The 25,290-nt window shown below is 35.4% G+C and overlaps 1 protein-coding gene across 3 annotated transcripts in view; it reads right to left on the reverse strand.

The window, feature by feature from the left end:
• The window catches only part of FOXN2 (forkhead box N2), an 81,712-nt gene extending 56,697 nt beyond the window's left edge, over positions 1-25,015 (reverse strand). The window contains exon 1 of one of the 3 annotated variants that reach the window (XM_001375463.4): positions 24,882-25,015. The gene's annotated coding sequence lies outside the window, so the exon portion shown is untranslated. Of the gene's footprint in view, positions 1-17,777; positions 21,236-24,662 lie in introns of those variants that run through there. The other 2 variants (XM_016433790.2, XM_056818869.1) reach the window with 2 other exon arrangements.
• Between the last annotated feature and the right edge of the window lie 275 nt (positions 25,016-25,290).

The raw sequence follows: 25,290 nt of genomic DNA on the forward strand, positions 1-25,290 counted from the left end.
TGTCAGAATCTGGATAAAACTTTCTTCATCTCTTCAGTGTTTTCTGTGTGGATTGCTATCTTATCTCTTTTAAGAGTTTGTGAATTGCATTGTATTATTCTGGAGTGTGTTGAAATCAGCACACCATCAGCCAACAAAGCAGAGCATCTAGAAGACTTCTATGAAGAAATCTCTAATTCAAACTGTACACTGGAAATTCTCTGATAAAAGCAATATCAAGCAATTAACCTACACTTACTAAATAACATGCTTTGTGCCACATACTGTGTGCTATTAAAGCTAGTCAATTCCTGTCCTCAAGAAGCTAACATGCTACAAAGGGACACAAAGTTATAGGTCAGTGAGTATAAAATAAATACTAAAAATTTTTTTTAAAGTATGGGGGGAGTATTAATAACTGGGGAGAGGCTTCTCGAAAGAAGTGGCACTTGAGCTAAGCATTAAAGAAAGACAGGGGACTCCAGGAGGCACAGGTAAAAACAAAGAACATTCTGGTCAAGCTGGACAAAAGCGGAAAGGTAGGAGATACAATGTGGCTTATGGGGAAGAACAAATAGGTATGTTTGGTTCAAACATACGATACCCAAGAAGAAAAAATTATATTGTCACCGTTGGACAAGATGAAAATAGCAAGAAAAAAAGATTATATTTTATTCAAAAAGGGAATGAGGGAGTCACTAAAGTTTCTCAAGCACAGGAGTGATATGATTCAATTTATGCTAATTCAGGATGACTGATTTGTTAACAGTAGGGAGGATGGATTAGGGATGGCACAGACCTAAGGCAGAACAATTAGCAAACAATTGAAATAATCCAGGGGAGAGATGGTAAAGTTCTAGATGTAATTAGCCAGAAAGGCACAGATGCATATATATATTGAGGAAATAGAATTTACAAGATTGACAAGAGACTAGATATGGAAGCGGGATGGTAAGTGATAGTAAAGTCACAGATGGCTCTTAATTTGTAAACCTGGGAACCTGAAAAAATGATGCTGCCCTTGATGGAAGGAGAAAGGATGAGTTTGTGGGAGAAAGTCCTCCCTTCCTTGTTTTGGACAAGTTTGAGGAGGTAGAGCATAGAAACAGCTGATGCAAGATTGGGTGCTCTGAAAGGGGATGAGAGCTGTATATGTAGACTTGGAAGTTATTTACAGAGAGATAATAGCTCTGCTATCACAGCTTGTTTTGAAAATGCAAATCTGTTCTAATACATATGGTTGGATATATTAGGGAATAACTTGAGCATTGAACAACTCAAAATTTTGTGTTTCCTTATGTGTGACTATGTTAAAAAACAAACAAGCAAAAAAAAAACAATGAGAACACAGAAAACTATACCATTCATTTCACAAAACTCACAAGCTGAAAGTCCAGAACAGAACCCTGGGATAGACCTAACTATAAGAGATAGGAATAAGATGATAAACCCAAAAAGGAAACCAAAAACGTTGGTCCAGTGGTTAGAAGGAAAACTTGTTTTGTGAAAGGAATAAGCATTTATACAGTGCCTACTCTGTACTAGGTACTTTGCTAAGTGCTTTTACAAACATTTCATTTGATACTTCAAAATCCCAAGAGGTGGATGCTATCATTAATTCCATTTTAAAGCTGAGGAAACTGAGGCAAACAGCAGTCAAACTGTAGGACGCTGGATTTGAGCTTAGGTCAAATTTGACTACAGACCTAGTGCTCTAACCCTTGTGGCATGAGTTGGTTACAAAAACTCAAGAGAATACAGGAGGGAAAGCTCAATGACAAAAACTACAGAGCAGTCAAGAAGAATAAGGACTGAGAAAAGCAATGTAAAGAGATTAAATAATAATGATCTTGAAGAGTGCAGTTTCATGAATAGTGAGAATGAAATCATATTGCAAGGAGATAGGTAAGAAGTGAGAGTGAACTTTTATATTTTCTTTGATATTAGGACTGCAGAAAAAATTCTCCCTCTTTCTATCCTAATAAGTAAATATATAATATCAACATATACATGGAAGACACTCTCTCATTTGGAGTCATCAGGCTCATCAGGGAGTCATTCATATGGTCTATGAAATAATATTTTTTTAAAACCACTATAGTGGAATGTAATCATCTATCTTTAAAAAATTACCTTTCCACATCTTGGAGTCAATACTAAGTACTGGAATCAAAGCAGGAGAGGTAAGGACTCTTACTTAAGGGAGGTTAATTAACTTGCCCAGGGTCACCCTGCTAGGAAGTATCTGAGTCCAAATTTGAACCCAGGACACTCCCCCTTGAGGCCTGAGTCTATCCACTGAGCCTCTTAGTTGTCCCACAACTCATTAATTAAAAATTTTTAAATAATTTCTTCCCATATGACCTTTTCATAGGTCTTTTCTTGAGTCTTATTCATGGGGATTAGTCTCAGGTCTACACAGTTCTTTAAAAAAAAAATAAAAAAATTAAGTATTCTTTCAATGCCTTCAACTTCTGGATCCAACAATACTTATAATTAGTGTATTAGTGTATGCTTCACTTGTTCTAGTTACAAATACACAAGGAATACATAAGAAGTAGTTGATCTATAATCAATAAAAACTGCCTTCTAAGCTACATTAGAAACGGAGTTTTTAAAATTTTCTAATTAACAAGCATTTTCTCTCCTCTCATGTTCTCTTCCCTTTCTAACACTGAAAAAGAAAAGCTTCAGAACAAATATACACAGGGAGACAAAACAAATTCCCATATTAGTCATTTCCAAAAATTTATGTGTCAGCCTAGAGCTTGAGTATCTCTGTTAGGAAGTGGATAGTGTTCTCCTTGATCATAGAACAGCAGGCAGTTGTTCTTTCAAAGTTGTTTTTTAGGTTACAATGTCATTATTGTATAACTGTTCTCCAGATCATTTCACTATATATCAGTTCATGCAAAGTCTTCTCAGGTTTCTCTGAAATTCCTTATACTCATTCCTTATACAATAATACTATTCCATTACATTCATATACCATAATTTGTCCAGATATTCCTTTTAAGAAAATAAGTATTCCCTTAATTTTTTGCCCCCACAATTAGATCTGCTATAAATATTTTTTGTACAAAGAGGTCTTGTTCACCAGGTCAAAGAATATGCAGTTTAACAACTTTTTTAGGTCAATCACTAGGTGTGTGACATTGGAAAAAGTCACAATCTTGCAGAACCTCAGTTTCCTTATCTATAAAAAGAGGAAATTGTACTCAATGGCATCTAAAGTTCTCTTCCAGTCCTAAATATATAATCTTATTAATCTGGCAATGATAATAAGCAATGGAAAAAGGGCTATTTTCTATACCAAAGAGAATCATTTTGAGATTGAAAGATATAGAACAAATCATGTTATAGAGGAATTAAAACCCAAGAGAAGTCAGGAGTACTTCTCACTACTTACAGTAAGTAGCACCTAACTGTTCAATAAATTCAGTTACCAAATTTGGAACAACTACATCTAGACTATCACATTCCATTTTAGCATTTTTATTTTAGGAATAACACTAAGGATCTGTACTGAATCCAACAAAGTGGATCAGGATGATGAAGGAGCTTAAAACCATCCCATATGAGAAAACCTGAAGAAAGAAGAACATGATAGCAGTTTTCCTGTATTTAAAAGGTAGTCCTGTAGAAGACAGATAAGACTGGCTTTAAAAGTTGCAAAGAAATAAGTTTCAGCTGGACTTCAAAAAATACTTAAGAATTAGAGCTACCCTCAAAAAAAAGAACAGACTGCCTAAAGAGATAGTCAGTTCCTTCTCCTGGACTTCATCAAATAAATAAATAACTAGTAACTATAACTAGTCATTTCAAAAGTGAAGTGGACTCTTTTTTAGCTGCAAGTTCAATTAGAAAATATGAAGTTCTTTCCAATTCTGATTCTGTGAAACCATGTGACAGCCTTGTGGGAAATGAATTTGTGAATTTACTTACTTTAAAATACTTTACTTGCCATGGTATAGAAGCAATCAAGGGTTCTCTAAGGTCATGTTAAGATACTATAAACTTTGACAGGTGCTAGGAAAGAGAGGTTCCACATAACAGCCTTGAACAGATTTGTCATGGGAGGATTAACCTAGCTAAGTACAAAGGTCTATCACCTGATTAAACACTGGATGCTGAATTTGGGGGACCAAACCAATTCAGAAGAATTTCTAACATGGCCATGTTGGATTGCAATCCACATTTGTGGATATCGTATCATCTACAAGGCCATGTGTTAATATGAAATAAGCAAAACCAGTAACATTTTATTAAGTACCTACTAAGAACCTAGTGTCTTAAAACAGCCTATTCTACTGCCTGATTGCTTTTTCCTTCCTCATTTGGAATAAGAGGCTTTCCCTACACTAATATAAATAACAGAAAGAACAATGAAGATACATGAATGAAAATGTTGTTTGTTTTTCATTTTGGATATATGGCTATACTATATTGTTCCTGCAATAAAGTACATATGGTGATTCTGAAGCCCTAATTACTTTGTAATTCATTATGAAGAACCTTGTATCCACATGAAAGTAATACTTTTACTATAGTCTATTGTACAGGTCAGAAAACAGTCAGGTCAAACAAAATCCTATGTTGTATTCAATGCAAAAGAATTTTTAAAGGGCTTTAGGAATCATGTATAATTAGTATGGTCTTCTTTGTTAAAGGGCTGCTTTCAGTCTAGTGAAGAAGTATTCATTCATGTAGGCTAAACATTTAATTTACAAAGCAAACTTTCTCCTCCCCAAATTTCAACAAAGAAACTACAGGGTAGATGAAGGCATCATGATGAATCTTGAATTGATAGAATGTAAATTAATTTTCCTTCAATGATGTAAGCAGGTACACTTTTTAGAAGACTGAATTTCCATTTGCTTCAAAGATATATAGGAAGATTTACATTAAATGATATTACAAAGACAGTGGATACATAATAATATAAATCAAGTACAAATTCTGAATACAACCAAGTGAATCAAGATAATATTATACTGGAACAAAAGTCAGACTAAATTCAACAATATCTTAGAGTAGTAACCTTCCTCCTTACAAAAAGTATATTACAAATATATATGTTGTTGTGTCCTCTCATTGACAATCCTTTTGTTTATTTCTATATTTCAGAGTTATTTTTGGTTTGTGAATTTTATATGCTGATAGAGCAAAACTGCAATAAAAATTTTACAAAATTGTTTGCTGTATGTTAATTCATTACCTTTACAAACTTAGTTAAACACACCAGGAACCCAAAAATGTTTGCTGAATGGAAATAATTTTTGCTTGATTAGCCTATTTAATTGACTCAGTTCGACAATTCACTTTAATAGTATAAACCTAGTCTTAGATTAGCATCTATTATAAACAGAAACAGAAGTTTCCATTCAAATTCCTGGTTCCTTTTCTTAGCAGTCCCATTCCTTTAATAAAGAGACTATTAACAGTTTTTTTATGAGAAAAGCAACTGGACACACAACATATTTTAATATCTTATGGATAATTAAACTAATTCTCTAAAATAGAGGAATGTATCATTAAAAAAGGAAAATTCTTGTTAAAATTCATTCTCAATGATCATTTATGAATAATTTAATAGTAGAAATGATAAGACTGCATCATGACTACAAAACAACTTAGCACTTAAAGAGGACATTTCACAACACACACATCTAAAAGCTGCAAAAGAAAACCTATGTTCTCTTCAGTTTAACAATTTTCAATTTCATTTTGTTTTTTCCATTATAAGATACTGTCTGTCTTATAACGATCTGCTACTCAGACTAGAGATCAGACATAAATCCCAAATGTACTGCAAAAGACTTCTATTTGATTACAATACACCATGATGTCATGTATCCAGGACAACTGAAGCATTATGGTCTCCTAGGAATAAAACTGCCTCTTGGTCATAGATTTAGGTGACACGGCATGTGATCTGTTGAAAAATGTGTGCAGCTGTAGTCCTAAGGAAAACAACAAAAGGGGACAAAACAAAGGGGTGAAAGGGCTATTTTTATAGAAAACTTTTAAAACTTTTAAAATGGGTCATTTAAAAATTATTTTAATCTTACAAAGTTAGAATACAATAAAAAAATTAATTTCATTTTAATATGGCACATTAGTCTTCCTTTTCCCAAAATTTGGAAGGACCAGATCTATCTAAATAATTTATCTAAGCCTTAGGAAAAATCATTTTTTCAGTTAGTCATTTTTCAGCCATCTCCAAATGAAAAAAATTTTAGGAGATTGAAAAAAGGTGTAATCAACAATGACATTCACTGGACAGTATGAAAAAATGAAATTCTGGAATTATACAGTGTGAATGTTGGGGAAAACAGCTCCAACTTGAATAAAACTTTTTAATTCTGTGAGGATTTGATTTATTGTCAAACGCTTATGAAAACTAGAAACTCTACATTATTTATACACTGGGCACTATGTTCACCCTTTCCATGTTTTCAAAGTGTTATATTTACAGGTTTGAGAAATAAAATGAATACATATAGATTCAAAGTAAAATACAATGCTAACAATCAGAAAATATCTGAAGAAAGTGAGACAATGTGCCAACTTTAATTTTAGAAAGGGAATGAGAAAGAGCTGGGTACAGACAAAAATCTCTTCTCAGTTACTAATTAGCCCCTGCTAATTACTAATGTGCCCCTGCTTAAGTGACTTCATCTCTGGGCCCTAATTTCCTCATCTATAAAAAATGAAGATTTTAGACTCACTGGCCTCTATGGTCCATTTCTAGCTCCAAAGTCTCCAATTCTAGAATCTATTATGAGGAAGGGGGAGATAGGGAAGAGGACATCTTACTAAAGCAGGAAATACACAAGTACATAGTCTCAGGAACACAGTTTTATATAAAATGGCTCCTATATCTTTAGCAAATATCTTCTCTCCCATAGTGGGGGCAGAGGTAATTAAAAAAGCCATCAGTGTGAAATAAGGCTGATCCAAACTTAGAAAACAAAACCAACATTTTCTATTAAGAAACATGGCTATTTCTAATACATTTAATGCTTCTTATATATTTTGCTAAACATATTGCTAAGAGAGATATAGTTTTATTATCTAGAAAATTCAGAAAAGTATATAGTAAGATTAATCTGCAAATTATAAATCATAATTGGCAAGCAGAATTCAGCCTTAAGAATCTCTTCATACTTAAAACTTTGCAACAATCCATGAGTCTCAAAAGAGAAATTATTTATTAAAAGTGAAGAAAAAAATGAAGAAAAACATAAAAGCATAAGAAAAAGTATAAAAGGCTAATTATTTGCATCACTTATAATTGGAAGGCTTGCCCACCTGTTATGTGCTCCAAGTGATAGGGGCACTGATTAAACTAACTCTTTGTTCTCTGATGAACACACATAGCTTTCTATATAGTACTTGGAAAAAAAGTAACATGTGCATATATATAAAACAAAGTTCATTTCAGAAATGTTTAAGTCAATGAATCTAAGGTACTGAAGAGCAAGAATAAATTCTGTTGGCACTTGAGAATATGCCACTGGCATTCTTTGTCATCAAAATGTATTTATATTATATGGTTTCAATGACCTTGAATCTTTGTCATAATTACAGTCTGTCATACATGTCAAACTCTCCAAACATTTTTTACTCGATAATTATTTACTTCACTATATTACGGCCAGAAAATAAGCAACTATTTAAAGTACAATAATGACCAGAAATACATTTAATAAGGTTAAAGGACACTATCTTTTTAATTGTGTTGATCTTTTTTGCAAAGTTTTAAACAGAAATAAGATACTTTAAAAGCAAAAGGAATTTGTTTCTGGAAATTCTAAATCACTTTACTGAATTTTACAACTTAACAGCATCCAACCTATTATTTAATAAGCTCACCATGAAGGAAAAAAGCCTATTTTGATGCAATTCCAGTATAACATCATGTTTAATTTAATAGGGAATGGTTAAATCAATACTACTTTTATTGCAATTAGCTCTAACCCAGTGCAATTATCTAAATAAAAGTCTTATTTTCCCTCAAATACTAATGATATGATATACTCGGCATGATTATCTTAAAATTTTCAAGTAAAAAATGACAAATATCTTTATGGACAAGCTACATGTCATACAACCATACTATCAATTAGTATATATAGATATATTAATAAGTATGTTACCCATAATCAGGCAGGATAAATTTCAGCTAATTCAAGTCTACATGGAATAAAGTTTGAATGAGTAAGATCTGCAGAATACTTTGAAATTTATTCAAATCCTATTCCAGAAACTTCTTATCCACAGTGCTTGCTATAACCTTATATATGTTTTGTTCTACCTCATGATTAGGCTTCTCATTGTCTATTTAAAAAAATTTTAAACCTCTACCTTCTGTCTTAGAATCAAAACTAAATATTGGTCCCAAGGCAGAAGAGTAGTAAGGGCTAGGTGATGGGGTTAGTTAAGTGACTTGCCCAGGGTCACACAGCTCAGACATAGCAAATCTGAAACCAAGACCTTGAATTTCCAGGTCTGGTTCTCTGTCCACTGAGCCACCTAGTTGTCCCACTGCCTAAGAACATCCATATTCATTCTGACACATTTTGCATTTGATCACAAGAACTACTAAAGTTTCTGTGGGCTAAGCAGTCATTTAGTCATTCTTCCAAATATTTATAGCTGCTTTTTTTATGGTGTCAAAGAATTGGAAATTGAGGGAATGTCCATCAACTAGTGAATGGCTGAACAAATTATTATATACAGTGGTAATGGAATACTATTGTGCTATAAGAAATGATAAAGGGGGGCAGCTGGGTAGCTCAGTGGATTGAGAGCCAGGCCTAGAGATGGGAGGCCCTAGGTTCAAATCTGGCCTCAGACACTTCCCAGCTGTGTGACCCTGGGCAAGTCACTTAACCCCCATTGCCTAGCCCTAACCACTCTTCTGCCTTGGAACTAATACACAGTATTGATTCCAAGATGGAAGGTAAGGGTTAAAAAAAAAAGCAAGGTGATTTCAGAAAAAGTTGGACAGTTCTGTGGGAACTGATGCAGAGTGAAATAAGCAGAACTGGGAGGATATTGTACACAATAACAGCAATATGGGTTGATGATCATCTTTGAAAATTTGGCTATTCTCCTCAATGCAATGATCTGGGACAATAATGAAAGAATTATAATAGGGAATGCTATCCACCTTCAGAGAAAGAACTGTTGGAATCGTCTTTCCTATCAATGTATCTTTGGTTTTATCTGGGAATTATGGTTACATATGAGTTTGTTCTTACAACAATGACCAATATGGAAGTATGTTTTGCATGACAATTAAAGATGGGGGGAAAATCATTCTTTCAATTAATTCAAACTGGACTCACTTTCAAAAATGGTAGAAAAAGAAATTCATAAATACTTCCTGGTACAACAAAAAAAGCAATCAATTATGGTGGAGCTAGAAAGTTAGTGTTCAAATATCATCTCTGGTGCTTACTATTTGTAGTAAGTCTTTGGACAATTGGAAATTGAAGGGATGCCCATCAATTGGGGAATGGCTAGACAAGGTGTGGTATGTTACTTTGATGGATTATTATTGTGTACCTTAAGAAATGATACACAAAAAATCTGTTCTTCCAGAATTGAGTCAATGAATTAAGTCATGCTTACTTCTAAACAAAGTTAGAGGTTGAGTAATCACTATACTATACAGAATGAACATGGTGATATGTATATAACTAAATTATGTAAAATTCATACTTTTGTAAAAATCTGTTCTCATTATGAAATATCCCATAATAATATGAAAATATGTGGCTAAATCCATATAATGATCTACTGAATGATTCAAGTGAGGTATGGAATATGTACTGGCTAGTGTTATAAAATGCTTAATTTTAAAAATGCTCTCAAAATATGGACATAGGAAGTTTTCTGAACAAATCAATATTAAATATTTTTATTGTTTCTATGATAGTGTCATTAAAATTTGTGGTTAAGAACCTAGAGACCATGTATAATCTGTATTATATTACCTGCCATCTTGAAGAGGATGGAGGGGTGGGAGAGAGGGAGAGAGATTGCAAAATGACAGAAACAAATATTAAAAATTGTATCAAGATGTAATCTGAAAAAAAATAAAAATAAACTAGAGAATAATTAACTTTATGCTTTTACATGGCATGTAAACTTCATTGTATGTTTCTAAAATATGGCAGTTATAAATTTGAAAAAAAATAATAGGCAGGGTGATTTCTAAAAACCTGGAAAGACCTACATGAACTGATGCCAAGTGAAATGGGCAGAATCAGGAGAATTTTATACCCAGTAATGGCAATGCTATACAACAATGAACTGTGAATGACATACCCTAGCCATTCTCAGCAATACAATAATCCAAGAAAAGTCTGAAGGATTTATGAAAAATTCTCTAGAGGTGGAGAGCAAGAACTGATGGAATCTGAATGCAAATTGAAGCATACTATTTTTTTCACTTGGTTTTCTTCCTTTTGGGGAGAGGAAGTTATATGTTTTCTTCCACATCATGACCAATATGGAAGTATGCTTTGCATGATATCACATATTAGTGTGATATTAATGCTAAAATTGTTTTTACATATAACAAGAAAAAATAAAATGTTGAAAAATTTAAAAACATATAATTTCATTATATTTAAAGAAAAAAGACAGTGACTATGTCACCTTGGGTAGGATACTTTAAGCACAGTTTCCCAAGCAATTCTCTTAGACTATAAATTGCAGAGGAGTTCCAAGCTATGATGATAATGGGAGTCCTTTTACCAGTTTCTTTCATCTAATCCAATAAATTTGTTTCTTCTACTTAGGAAAAATAAAAAAATAAGGTTCCACTTCAGCAAATGGCAAAAGATGACAAAAGATGAGAATAGTCTATGTTAAGATAGGCACACTAGTGGATTTTTGATGGAGTTAAATAATCATTTTAGAAAGTAATTTGGAATTATGCAAATAATATTCTTTGAACCAGAGATCACTGATACAAAAATTTCCATATATAGATGTAGATATAGACACAGATAAAAAAACTAGTAATTTTATTTGTGATAGCAAAGAATTAGAAATAAAGTAGATGCCAATCAAGGAATAGATAAATGATGGTACATGAATACAATGAGATATTACTATGCTATAAAAATGACAAATAAGATGACTACAGAGAATCATAGAAAAATGAACTGATGCAAAGTAAGCAGAACCAAGAAAAGGAAAGGAAAATAACCATAAAAACAACTAATTATAAATGTTGCAGAATTGCAAAGAATAGGCATGACCCCTAAGAAAAGGAGACACACACCTTTCCCACCCACCTCCAATTTCTTTTGACCTCTGGGTCAAAGATCCACAGGTGTGAAACATTGCATATTATTTTCAGACTTTTCAGTGCATTGATTAGTTTTATCCAATTTTTTTCACTAAAAATATTTTGTGATTATATGGGAAGGCTCTTCAGAATGGTGACAGAGAAGGATATTGGGGGACGTTTACTTGATTCGTAACAAAAGGCACCAATAAACTTAAAATATTTTTTTTCAAAAAAGGGAAAAAGCAAAGAAAGGCCTCTATCATGTTGAGTGTACCTCCTGTGAAGTTATGGGAAAATATGTTCAAGAATTGCATAGGATAGGTAGGCCTGTATGAGTTGCAATCTATATCACTGGAATGAGCTTCTGGATTGATAAGATCTAATTAGCTTGGAGTCAGAGCCTGAGTCAGACCTTGTTTTAGGCCTGTTTCTGCCATTAACTGTGATGACTTTGGCAAATTAAAAGTTCTCTGTGGCAAGAGTGTACTTGTCCAGAATCTTGTATATATTTTTGGACAAGGTTCAATGTTAAATGTTTTTGCCTAATTTTTTTTAATTTATTTTTCCCCCCTTGGGGAAGTCTTTAAGCTGGAGGAAGGGTAGATAATGACATAGAAAGACAAAAGGGATAAATAAAACATTCAAAGTAAAATTAAGCCCCAAAAGAAAACATTTTTTAAAAAAAGAAAAAAGGAGTGAAAAATTAGTTCTTCTCATCCTCAAGTTTCCTCATCTAAAAAAATACAGAATTGGATAAGAATACCTCTAAGGTTCTTTCTAACTCTACAATAATCCAAATGCTAATCAGAAATAAAATTCAAATAATACTTTCTTCTAGGAAGACCTATATCTATAATCTTTCCCTCACCTTTCTCACAGCATTTTATCTAGATTGTCTCCTTTGCACTTCTAATTACATTCTGCCTTGCATCATAGGTATTTATACAGATGTCTTATCCTTCCATTTCCCCATTAGACTAAGAAGCTCCTTTGTTTTTTGCTTTTTTTTTTTAACACTTATCTTCCATCTCAGAATCAATACCATGCAAAGTACAAGACCAGTGATGGCGACCCTACCGAACCACTGCCAAAGATGGCATGCAGAGCACTCTGTGAGCACATGAGTTACCCCCCTTCTCCCCAGTTCCTTAATAGAAAGGCAAAGGTACTCAGGCAGAATACCTTTTTCCCTCTCCACCATGCCTGAGGACATTTTTTCATATCCCCACCTCTCTGCCCAGGAGTCCAGTGGGAGTGCATAGGGGATAAGGTGAATGGTTCACAGGCAACAGAGCTAGAGGGGAGCAGGACTCTTGGGCCACTCCTCTTCCCCTCTTCACTTGTGCTAAGGACATTTTTTCACTTTATCTGCCCCTCCACCCAACAACCCAATTGGAGTGTTTCCTCCTTCCCCTGTCTAGGCAATGGGGATTAGGTGATTTGCCCAGGATCACATAGCTAGGAAGTATCTAATGACACATTTGAATCCTGGACCTCCTATCTTAAGGCCTGGTTCTCTATCCACTGGGCTATCTGATTGTCCCTGATTGGAAAGCTTCTTCTTAAGGAAGTTAGAAGTGTGAGTTTTATTTCATTTTTGCATCTTAGCACCTATCTAGTAGCCTACATAGTTGGTACTTAACAATTGATATACATAACAAGGCAGATTTTTCTTGGAAAAACTTAGATATATTTCACAAGGACAAAGAATTAAGATTAAAAAGTACATTCTTAAGGACCAGAGAAGCTGATTGTTGCACGTTATAAGACTCACTTTAGAAAAACTCCATCATGAAAATTCAGATGATCTTTTTTCATTCTGATAACATGTTAAATCCAAGCTCCCCTACTAAACAGAATGCTAAAAAAGAAGTACAAATTAATAACAAGGTATTTTCTGTGTTCTAAATTAGAGTTACTAGCCAACATGCAAAAAAGTAGGGAAAGACTGTAGAATTCCTCAGCAAAAAAGAAAAGGAATTCAGGAATAGGACTGAAAGAAGAGGAAATACAGATCAAACTAACTTGTTAGTGGTCTCTTCTCAGTAACAGCACATTTGCCTGGGAATCTGCTGAAATCCTTGGTAATATGTTTAGAGGACTATACTGAAGCAGCTGTCATATTAATGCAAGGAATATCCACCAATGAAATGCCATGAGCTAGGCTAACACATATTGAAGTAACAATATTCAATGACAGACATAACCAGAGATAAATCTGTTTCATAGCCTAAAGAGTATTAACTTAATGGGGAGACTCCACTGGTGCCTTGAATGACATCCTGGTTCAAATATCAATTGATAGAGAGGATTACTGGCATATGACACTGTGCTAATTAATTGCACCAATTCCTGGAAAGGTAAAGGGTCTTCTCTTCGAGATCCACTATTACTCAAAGAAGATTGTTTCAACTCTCTCCATATAGAAAAAACAAAGTATATATAATTGGGAAATTTATTGTACATAAACAAAAAGTATAACCTAGAGGGCAATGGAAGATCAGCCTAGGTGGTATTTGGGAACTTTTAGAGTATTTTCTATGATCTTAAATTGTCATAATTTTAAAGCTCATCTTTTTAATACTATTATTCTCCTAATAGTGACATTGAACACAACAACCTCTGAAGAATCATGATAGCAGATAAAGATCAATAAAAATACATGTAGTAGGTATAAACAGTTTTTCGTATATAAACTTAGGACACTGAAGTCAAGAGAAGAATTAGAGGAGTTATGATATAAATATCTTCAAATAATTACTTGATGAGCTTCATGGGAAAGTAATTGGATTTGTTCTCCTTGACCTCAGAGGGCAGAATGGACAGAAATTTCAGAGAAACAAATTTAAGGTTGATGATGAGGGGAATTGTCCCAATAATTAAAGATACCCCAAAGTAGAATGGGGCTCAGGAAGTATTGGCTGGCCATGTTCATATAAAAGAGCAAACAACCACTTACTTAGGTTGTGGTGAAGAGACTATTATGCAAGTATAGAATGGACTAAATGAGGGTTTCTAGAATTTTGTGACACTACCTACAAAAGATATCACTATACTGGAAAAGAAAGTAGCCTGGTTAAATAGCAAGAGTGAAGGTATAATAAAAGTTGAACAGCCTTAACTGCCATTGGTATCCATGAGGTAAAACTGTTATGTGTACCCTTGGCAAAAAGAATGATTTCCAATGCAGTATACCAACATAAAAATCTACTATTACAAATATATATTACAAATGTCTGAATAAAAAAACCCCTACAGTTTAAGTAAAAAAAGTACAGGTATCCCTTTCAATTTTAGGAGATTTGGGGCTGGGGTGTGGTGCTCCTACAATCCAGGAAATCCTTATAAAATTTTCTGGCCTCCCTTTCTAGCAGAGAAGAAATCTGAATTTTTTTTCTTATTTTCTCTTATAGAGCTATATATATGTACTATATACAGTACCTTATTATAAAATGTGGGTTAAATATTTTATCATAGGCTATAGTTTCTAAACTTTTCCTGTGCTGTCTGCTGGCCTTCATGTGTCATCTGCAACTTCTACAAGACTCTCCAAAAATTCTCATTTAATTTTTTATGCTGACCCATGATATATTGAATTCCAACCAAAAAGTGTTGTCTTATTTGGCCTCCTAGAATGCTTTAAATAATATTACTTCAACCCCCTAAATTTTGTTTAATAATTAAAGTTGAAGATAAAATACCAAATACTACGGAAAATGAAAAATGTTGCACTTATAAAATTAATCACAATTTATCTTTAACTGTTAACATGTATGTTTTCTAAGTATAACTATGTTTATGCAATTAGAGTGTTCCTAACATCATATTAAAGCATATTTTCTTTTCCAAGGCCAATAATTTATTTCCTTCACAATAGATAATGATTTTTTTTTGTAGGGAAGAGGGAGTGGTGCTATATCTGTATTTTCAGAACTTCTCATGTGAAAATTCCCTCCAATAATGAAGATCATTGGGGCGGCTAGGTGGGGCAGTTGATATAGAGTGCTAGGTTAATGTCTGGCTTTAGACATGTCCTAGCTATATGATCCTGGATAAGTCATTTAATCCCAACTGCCTAACCCTTACCACTGTCTTAAATTTGATGCTTAGTACTGATTCTAAGACAGAAGGTAAAGAGTTTTTTTAAAGTCTAAAGCAATACTGAATCTATCAAAGGTGGTGATGGCATAGCTTTAATATATAAAAAATTATATCTTAGCTTATGATAACTATACTTGGTGTAAATAGTCTTCCTTCTCTATATAACATATAAAAATGAATTACAAATCAAGCTTCCAAAATATTGTTCCTCTTGTGATTAGTATCTCTAAAAGACAATCATTCAACACCCCCCCCCCAAAATTAGCTATTCAGCACCACATATAAAATGCTTATAAAATTCTTGGCTCATAGAACTATTAGATAATCTATGTAGATTTAAAACTCAGTCTTGTTTTTAAAAATTAGAAAAATCTGGGGGAATATCCTCATAGCACCAAAACTTAATTGCATCTATAATAAAAAAAATAATCCCATGACCCCTCCACGTATTCTCTAAAGGCAATAATTGATTGTTAAGTGCCTTCTCACTAGAGGGAAGGTAATCAAGGCCACTGAACAAATTTCAATGTTTTTGGATATATACCACCTGTGACAGATTATGATTTTTAAAAGAATAAGCCAGCTTGAGTATGATTTTCAAAGAATTCAGTAAGTTTGTAACTCTTAATACTTCCCATTGGGTATAAAAAAATGTAATGAGGGCATCCTCCAAAGTTAACATTTTGGAAAATGAAATATTTTAGAATTAAATTGAGATTTCTCTATGATGTAATTAATGAATAAAAATGTAAAATCTTTGAGAGAGGATCTTTGGAATTTCATGGCAGAAGAACATAAAAGTTAAATGTTTTTTTTCACAGTGACAATCTCTGATTCCCATTGTATGCACTACATATATATGTGTGTGTGTATATATATATATGATTGCCAATATACTTAATGAATCTCAATTTCTCACAAGTAAAATGATACGGTAATTGGCATCTAGCTATTTTAAAAAGATACTGTGAGAAGATTCTTTTAATAATCAGAACAATACAACAAATATTTAAATCTTTTTTATAGTAAGAGGTATATTATCAAACTGACAATGATACATAGCATTGTGCCCAAATATATCATTAAACCAAGTACATTAAACTTTAAACTGGAACTCTCAACTAGCTGTTTTGGTTTGCTGCCCTCTCAGTCTAATAAGAAAAGTGTCAAATCACAAGAAAACAATTTAATAATCAGGGAGTTGTTAAAAAAGTATATTTTGAAAATATATCCTGCACAGTACAAATTCAGTTTCTCAATGTACAGTGTACAGCAACACAGCCAAGAACTGATTTTTTCCAGAACAATGACCTTGAGAAAAGGCCAGATCATATCTTAAATTATTCTCTGTTGACTATATTTATATAAAAAAGATACACATGAGACAATAAATGACAAGCACAAGTGAATTTTAAGCTTTAATAATGAATAAATCAAGAGATTTTGCCCTATCACAAAGTCAAATGAAGAGAAAAGGATTTCAGAATAGTTTTTAATCTAAATACTGATAATACCAAAGAGCCAAAAAATAGTTGTCCTCCCTTTTTTCCAGCTTAGCTCCTTTAACCCTAACATGAAAACTTCTTCCTAAAGAACATATATATACTCACCCCCTAAATTTAAGGAACATAGGAATGAATATAATACTCACTTTGGGAGAATCAAAAGCACCTTCCCTCTAAGGTTACCTTTCATCTACTTTGTATATATCTTTTATATATTTATTTATGTACATATTGTGTTCCTTCCCATTAGAATGTTAAATTCCTTAAAGATAGAGATTGTTGATTGAAAACAAAGTAACTTTACATTACTTTTGTAGACAACAAAACCAGGTCTTAAACTTTATATATTACTTTACTTTTTAAAGGCAAAATACCTAAAAACAAAGTTAGAGCTTAGGTATCTTGGCAAAGGATGTGGAAGTGAAATTCCTAAGACCTAGCAATTAACTAGATATTGGGATGGAAGAATAACAAGGATGAAAGAGAGGTAAGAGTACGAAGGACCCTAAAAGGATGTAAACCTGGGTTACTAGAAAGACGGTGGTGCCTTGCACAGAAAGAGGAAAATTAGTAAGAGGACTGGGTTTAGGGAAAAGATGAGTTCAATTTTGAACATGAGTATAAGATACCTATGGAATATCCACATAAAGATGTCATACAAGCAATTAATGATGTAGTCCAGAGCTCAGGAAAGGTATGATTGGGAAATACAACTAATAATTAAAACCATGAGATCACCAAAGGAGAGTACATGGTAAAAAAAAAGGTCCAGTACAGAGTCATGGGGAAATAATGCTACAGCAAAAAAAAAAAAAGGCTGAATAGGAAAACCAAAGAAACAGAATCACAACAACCAGAAGAGAATACAATGTCCAAACCTGCAGAAAGGTCAAGGGAGATGAGGGTCAATAATTCTGGTATCCTTATAGACAGCAGTTTGAATGGATACATAGGATGCTCATCAAATCTGCAGATGACAGAAACATTAGAAGATACTAGTATAATGTATAGTACAAAAAAAAAAAGATAAGCTACAATATTAAGCTAAAATACAAGGATCCAAGACAATTCCAAAGGAGTTAAGATGAAAAGTGCTAATCTACCTCTAGAGAAAGAAATGATGGAATGTGAATCAAATCAAAGAATACTTTTTTTGGGAGGCATGATTTGGGGGTTCTTTAACATGATGAATATGAAAATGTTTTATATGACTGCACATGTATAATCTATATAAAATTGCTTGTCCTCCTCAAGGAGAAAGGAGTTGAAGAAAGGAAGAGAATTTGGAACTCAAAATTTGAAAAAAAAATTTTTTTAATTGTTTTTACATGTAATTGGGGGAAAAGGGTAAAATATAAGAATATTATATGGAATCAAGATGAAATTTAACCCAAAAAAATCATCTACACAAGTACAAGAAGTAGGAGGCTTGGCTAGAAAACAATATATGTAAAACTATCTAAGTATGTTAGCAGATTAAAGCTCAACAAGTCAACAGCAAGAATGACAGTCAAAAAGGCTGCACTGAAAAGCATAGTGTGCAAGATGAGAGAAGTGGTAGTCCTACTGTATTCTCTGCCTTCTTCAAACTATATCTGAGTCCACTTTTTATGAAAGGCATTAACGAGTTGAAGAACTTAAAAGCAACCTTTTGAGGGGTCCTAAAGAACAGGTAATGTTGAGATCAGTCAAAATACTTAGGGACAGTTTAGCTAGCCCTGAGAAGACTTAGATGGGAAGATATAAAGGTTAATCCTTGAAAAGGACTCTCATCAGAGGTTACTTATTCTACTTGGTCCCAGAAAAGACAGTTTTAGGAGCAAATGTTGCTAACAGGCTGATTTAAGGAAAAACTTTCACTTTTCACCATGTCACTCACTCTCCAGTTCAAAAACCTTCATATGGCTATTTTTCTACTGAATCAAATCTAAACTCTAAAATCTGAACCCTATTGTATCTAATCTTATCATGTACTATCAATCTGAAAAACTTTTATTCCCTTCACACTTGTTCATTAGTTTCATCTGGAACAATAAACTGTTCTTATTTATATAATACCTTTACTGAGCATTTTGTTGTCTCATTTAATCCTTACAACAAACAATTCCCATGAAGTGAGCAGTCTAATTATTATCCCACATTTTACAGATGAGGAAACTGAAGCTCAAAAAAGTTCAGTCTCTTGCCCAAAGTCATATGGCTATCAAGTGACAAAGGGCTAAGCCTAGAACCCAAAGTTTCTGATTCTAAATTCAGTGCTCTACTACTCACCTCTTACTTCTATTACTACAAATCTTTTCACTGTATACCTCTGGGAAATAAAAAGTACAAGATCAGGAAGCTAAATTGCAATTTCATTGGGTGGACATATTGTATAACACATATCCTTATATTACTTGTTCTAGACAACAGATGTATACATCAACAAGGAGAGTAGACTTTTAAAGGACCACAAACAGCCAACTGGCTAACCAACAGGGTGAAGAGTCAGTGAAATGAACCAATCTTTCCCTTTTCTTATGGAAAAATGGGAAATAATAAAAATAGGTATATCAATATTGATATTCAGTATATGTCAAATCATTTAAACAAAGCCATTTATGTTTTACAAAGCACTTTCCTAATTACCCACCCTATGAAATAAATAGTAAAACTACCTATTTTATAGAAGAGAAGCCTTAAGGCTTCAGGTTTAGGTGATATGCTCAAATTAACACATAGAGAGCACATAGTGAAACTAAGACAATTCCCAGGCCAGTGCTCTATGAAAACTGGCTACTTCTCATCCTAAGAACAGATCTAAACAGAATGTAAATTATCAGGTAAGTGCTTAAACAGTGGCATGCACACTTTCAGTTTGTGTAATCAAGGAAAACTTGAACCTTGAAACAGATGAGCTGGATGTTAAGAGAAATTAATTTCACAGATGAAATGGGAGGAGAGCTACAATTAGGCAAGAGGACTGATGTGAACCACCTAGAAAAGGAAGCAGAAAGTATAAATTCTATTTTAAGTTAAGTATCTCAGTTCCAGCAGTCACATAGAAAAGTAAAAAAACAGAATGGGAGCAAAAGTATCATGTAAGAGAATAGGAAGGAATGGGGGTAGAAATGAATATCGCTGAGAGCTTAATACACTAATCAAAATAGCTTGATCTTTATTCTATAGGTAAAAGAAAGATGCCAACAGTTTTTGAGCAGAGGAGTAATGTTTTATTTAAGGAGATTAATCTCATGGTGCTATGAAGGATGGATCAGAAAAATAGTCTTTGCCTTCAGGAAGCTTCTATCCTATACAATGATCTAGGACAAATCTCCAGAAAAAGAACTGTTTTATAGAAGTATTCTCTTACAATGATCAATATGGAAGTATGGTTTGCATGATAATACATGTATAATCCAGATCAAATTACTTATCATCTCCAACAGGGGGGAGGGAAGAGAAGGGAGACAATTTAGCTCTTATAATTTTGGGAAATGTTTGTTGAAAATTATTACATGTAATTGAGAAAATAAAATATCTTTGAATAAGAAGCTTCTGTCTTACTAGAGTGATACAACATATACACAGATAAATATGAAGTAATTTCAGGGTAGAGCATTAAAAGCTCACTAGTTAATTGGAAAAGAATCTGGCTCTAGAGTTATAGGATTTTGATTAAAATCTCCTCTGAAGCTTATATGGTGTGACCTTAAACAGGTCACTTAACTTCTCAACAGTAACATGAGAATAGATGGCTCTTAAGGTTCTTTTGGGCTCTAGCTCTATGATCTTATGAACTCAGGGAAAGAGGGAAGACACCAGAAGCTAATGGTTCAAGTGAAGGAAGCAATTCATTCCAGTATCTGTACAAAAGGCATAGATACAGAAGATGAAATGTAGAATCTGGAGAACCTCTAGTAACCTAATTTGGCTGCAACATAAAGTATGTTAATAGGAATAATATGAAATTAGTCTAGTTGGAGAGGTAATAGAGAGTGGAGAGCTTTAAATGATAGACTAATATGTGATTATAATAATCAAGTTGGCTCTAGAGAAGTGACAAAATTAATCTTCCTTCTTTGGGGAATTGTGGATATGGAATACTATATACCAGAGATGGCAAACCTTTTAGAGGGGTATGATGCGGGCAATATCCTCAGGCATTCATGGAGAGGGAGAAGGGAGCAGCCCTGCCCTCATCCCTCTGACTTTCTAGAGCAGTACTCCGTGCTAGAATGAAAGGAGCACATGACCACAGAGAGGGCTTTGACTGCCCTCTCTGGCACAAGTGTCATAGGTTCACCACCATGGCTATATATCATCAAACAAAGCTAATGTTAGTTAACCTTTTTTTTTTTAAATACTTACCTTTGGTCTCAGAATTTATACTGTGTATTGGTTCTAAGGCAGAAAAGCAACATGGGCTAGGAAATGAGGGTTAAGTGACTCGCCCAGGGTCACCCCAGCTAGGGAGTTTTGGAGGCCAAATTTAAACCTAGGACCTCCCTGTCTCTAGATCTGGCTCTCAATCTACTGAGTCACCTAGCTGCTTCCCTAATATTGGTTAATCTTGCAAAATTAATTAATCTTTCCTTTTTTATTTGTTTATTGCCTAGAGATAGCATTGGGCAGGGTAAGATATATTCAGATACAAAAAGCAAAATGTATTACTACTATTTCCCTCCCTTAGTGTTAGAATAAGACACTTGAAACCTCTCTTATGAATATTAATTTGGCAACATTTGTATGTTAGAAGAGTTTGCCTTGCTTCCCCCCTTTTGAGGGCAAAAAACTTTTCAAAATTTATTCTGTTCTTATAGTACCTAATCACTTGCTGATGGATTTTTATATGACCATAACAAGGTAGATATTTAATTTATTAAGAGTAAGGCAGAAATGAAGAACAAAAAGTAACAGATAAGAAATTTAAGTAACAGAGCTACTAGATTATAACCTGGGGGGGAGGGGGGTGTGAGTGGAAGTCAATTTTACTTTGTTTTTCCCTCCATCGATGGATTTAACAAATGTTAAATTAATTAACTTGATCAAGATTCCATCTTTACTTGAAAAATATAGCTCATTTTTCTAGGTTTTATTGATATTAAAAAAAACTCCAAACTTAGTAACCAAAGATAAAGTATGAATTTTTAAAAAGACTGCACACGAAACCATAAACTCTGCTATACCAAATATGTTTTAAAATGTATGTATTAACAAAAAGCATCCTATTTCTTTTCTTGACTCCTGTTGTACATGCTTGTACTTTTTATTATGGCTGAATTTTTCCTGTTCAGATTAAAGTAATCATGATTGATTGATGTTGACTGATGCCACTATGATAGTATGATCAAATAATTTATTAGGCCACATTATGTTTCCAGTATGGTGCTTATTTAATTGAAGAAAGATAACAAGATGATCAATTAAGTTCTAAAGTGATTATCTCATATTTATTTTCACATATTTTCCTGCATAGTGCTTGGAGTGGCCTCCTGTAGTCAGTCATGTCTGACTCTTTGTGATCCTATCTGGGATTTTCTTGGCAAAGACAATGGAGTGGTTTGCCAGTTGCTTCTCCAAATCATTTTATAGGTGAGGAAATTGAGGTAAACATGCTTAAGTGACTTGCACAGGGTCATATAGGACCTGAAGCACTTTTAACTGACTGAAAGACTCTTGTGCTCTATCCCCTATGCCATTTAGATGCTCCATTAGCAGCTTACCTATGTTTTAATTAATTGATTATTCCATTTATCAAATTACTGCATTCCACTGTTACCTTGCCATCATTTCAAAGACATAAGAGAAAAAGTTTTTTTTTTTAAATTTAGTTTTTAAGTTTAAAAATTGGACTGGCTCAAAAACAAGCCAATCTCATAACTTACAAAACATTTCATAGATGAAACTTTATGTAAGTGGGTTGTCTATTTTCTAAGCAATATCTTTAGTATATGCAGTACAAGTTTATTAAATTCAGTACATAAATATCAAATCTAGACTATGCTTTCATAAGTTCAATTTATTTGCATATACACTGCTCCAACATGTCATATTCAAACCTAAAATTTCATTCAATGAAAATCCATTTCATCTTCCCAGTAGTTCAAAAGAACTAAACAGCTCAGTTCCAAAAACAAGAGAATATTTCCGTAACATAAACTCAATCAACAAATAGTTGTTGAACTCCAATATTAAGTCACCCTGATAGCTGTAGAAAATGTTTTTCAGGTAATTGTTTCCATTTAAAAATAGGGGGAAAAAAACAACAAACTACAAGTGAAGTAAAAATCTTTTAACAAAAAAAGCAAATAAAAATTTTCCAAAGCAAGAACTTTTATGTCTAATGATAGATCTACGTAATTAATAAAATTAACATATACATCCAGAGCTATTTTCTTGGGTGGAGGAACTCTACAATTCTATCAACTTGATCTCTCCTGTTTAAATTACTGAGAGTAGCCAACACTAGACCTCCAGAATGAGTCAACAAAAAGGAAGAGAATGCAAAAAGTTACCCGAGGACTATGAGCAAAAGGAAGCTGCATTAACATTTCTGACAACTCACGGTCAGAAAGTAGCTGCAACTTTGCTTTAAAAACGTAGGCTCTACTAAAGCCTTTGACCTCAAAAGCTTCCCGCCCTCTTTAAGCCGGCATAGGCCACCAGTCTGTCACAATTTTCACTACAATAGGGGAAAAGGCAAAAACTAACCCAAAGATAAAGTAAACGCCCCATTCTGGTGGGGTCTCCTCTTCCCAATTTGCATTTGCTCACAGATATGTGTGGGTGGGGAAAGAGAAAGGCTGAGTCACCTTTTGCAGAGGGAAAAGTTGCTCTTTTGCAAAGCGGACAGAGGAGGGACGTTCGCTAGAATTCTCCTGGGGGGGTAGGGGGGGAAGGGAAGACGCGAAACAACCAGAAAGGGCCAGAGCTGAGGCTCCTCTATCCTAGGTGTCCTTCCAGTTACAAGAAGTTGCGAAGAGAAGAGGGGGGTGGGAGGGTGTGGGCTCGTTGGAAAAGGCTGAAGAAAGCACAAGGGTCACTTTCTCACCCTCCGCCCTGTCCCTCCAATTCCAAGGCTGGGCTGGACGCGTAAGGCGGAAGAGCTTTAACATGTGCCTTATGACCCCCATAAAGAGAAATCCTCCTTTCTCCCTCCTCCTCCCCCCCAACATCAAGATGCCTCTCCTTTTTCCAGGGAAAGAGTCTGAAGGGCAAAGGCAACCACGTCGCTTCACACTCGCACACGCCAACAAGCGCGCGGTCAAAGTGTCCGTGTTGCACAACACAAACACCCTCTCTGCCCGGCCAAACCAGGCCAGTGCCACTAACCGCTCGAGCAGCTGCTGACACGAAAGGAGTGGGGGTGGGGAGCCGTCCAACAACACCCGGTACCTCACCCCACCACCACCACCGCCACACACGCCAAACTGCATTTCCCACTTCTCCAATTATTTTTAGCCCCGAGTACGGAGCGATCGTCCTACGCTGTTACTTCCTTCCTGCCCCAAAAGCTGGTCCTGGCCCGGGCTAACCTCGAGCCCCTCTCCTTGCCCCTCTCACGGCACAGCGCGCCTCACGGCTGGGGGCACGCGGCGGGGATTCCCCACCAGGACTGACACCTCACCAGCGGCTGGGGCAGGGAGGGGGCGTCCAATCTCCCTCAATAACAATTTCTCCCACACAAGATCCTCCCCAGCCCCCCAGGAACCTCCATTCTCCTACCCCCCGGTACAACAGGCTCAGCTCCCCGACGCCCCCATCTCACAGACCACACGGACCTCCTCCATTCCCGCTCGCGTCCGTCCCAAGCCGAGTCCCGATAGGCATACACTCCCTCAGCAGCAGAAGCCCCCGCCCCCCTCCCTCAGACCCGGACCGAACTTGCGAGGAGGGGGCGGGGGAGAAGAGGGCGCGAACCGCGAGCGAGCGCCGAGCAGAAGCCTCGCGGGGAGGAGGAGAGGAGGGAGGGCGCCGCGACGGCGGCGCTCCGGACTCACCGTCTGGCGTGTGCCTCTGAAGGGAGGGTGGGTGGATATGGGGGGGGCAAGGAAGGAGGAGGGAGGGAGGGAGGGGGACGCACAATATGGCAGAGACCCGCAGCTGCTCTCTTTAGCCGCCGCCGGGAAAGAGACAGCGGCGCTCGAGCAGCTGCGGCGGCAGCGGCGGCGTTGCCACATCCCCCCCTCCCTCCTCTTCTTCCTCCTCCTCCTCCTCCTCCTCTTCCCTCCTCCCTGCTTCCATGGCAACGAGGCGCCCAAGTCCTTAGCCCCGCCCTCTTCCCTCTCTGCTCAAGGGAGAGGCGCTCCGCCCACCTTCCTCTAGGGCTCCTCCCACTTCCTACCGATAGGGCTTGCCCCACTGTACCCTCTGGCCCTCCCCAAAAGGGCGAGACCTCTAAGTAGGCGG

This window comes from Monodelphis domestica, chromosome 1, assembly GCF_027887165.1.
Source record: "Monodelphis domestica isolate mMonDom1 chromosome 1, mMonDom1.pri, whole genome shotgun sequence".
In the NCBI taxonomy this organism is placed as follows: domain Eukaryota; kingdom Metazoa; phylum Chordata; class Mammalia; order Didelphimorphia; family Didelphidae; genus Monodelphis; species Monodelphis domestica.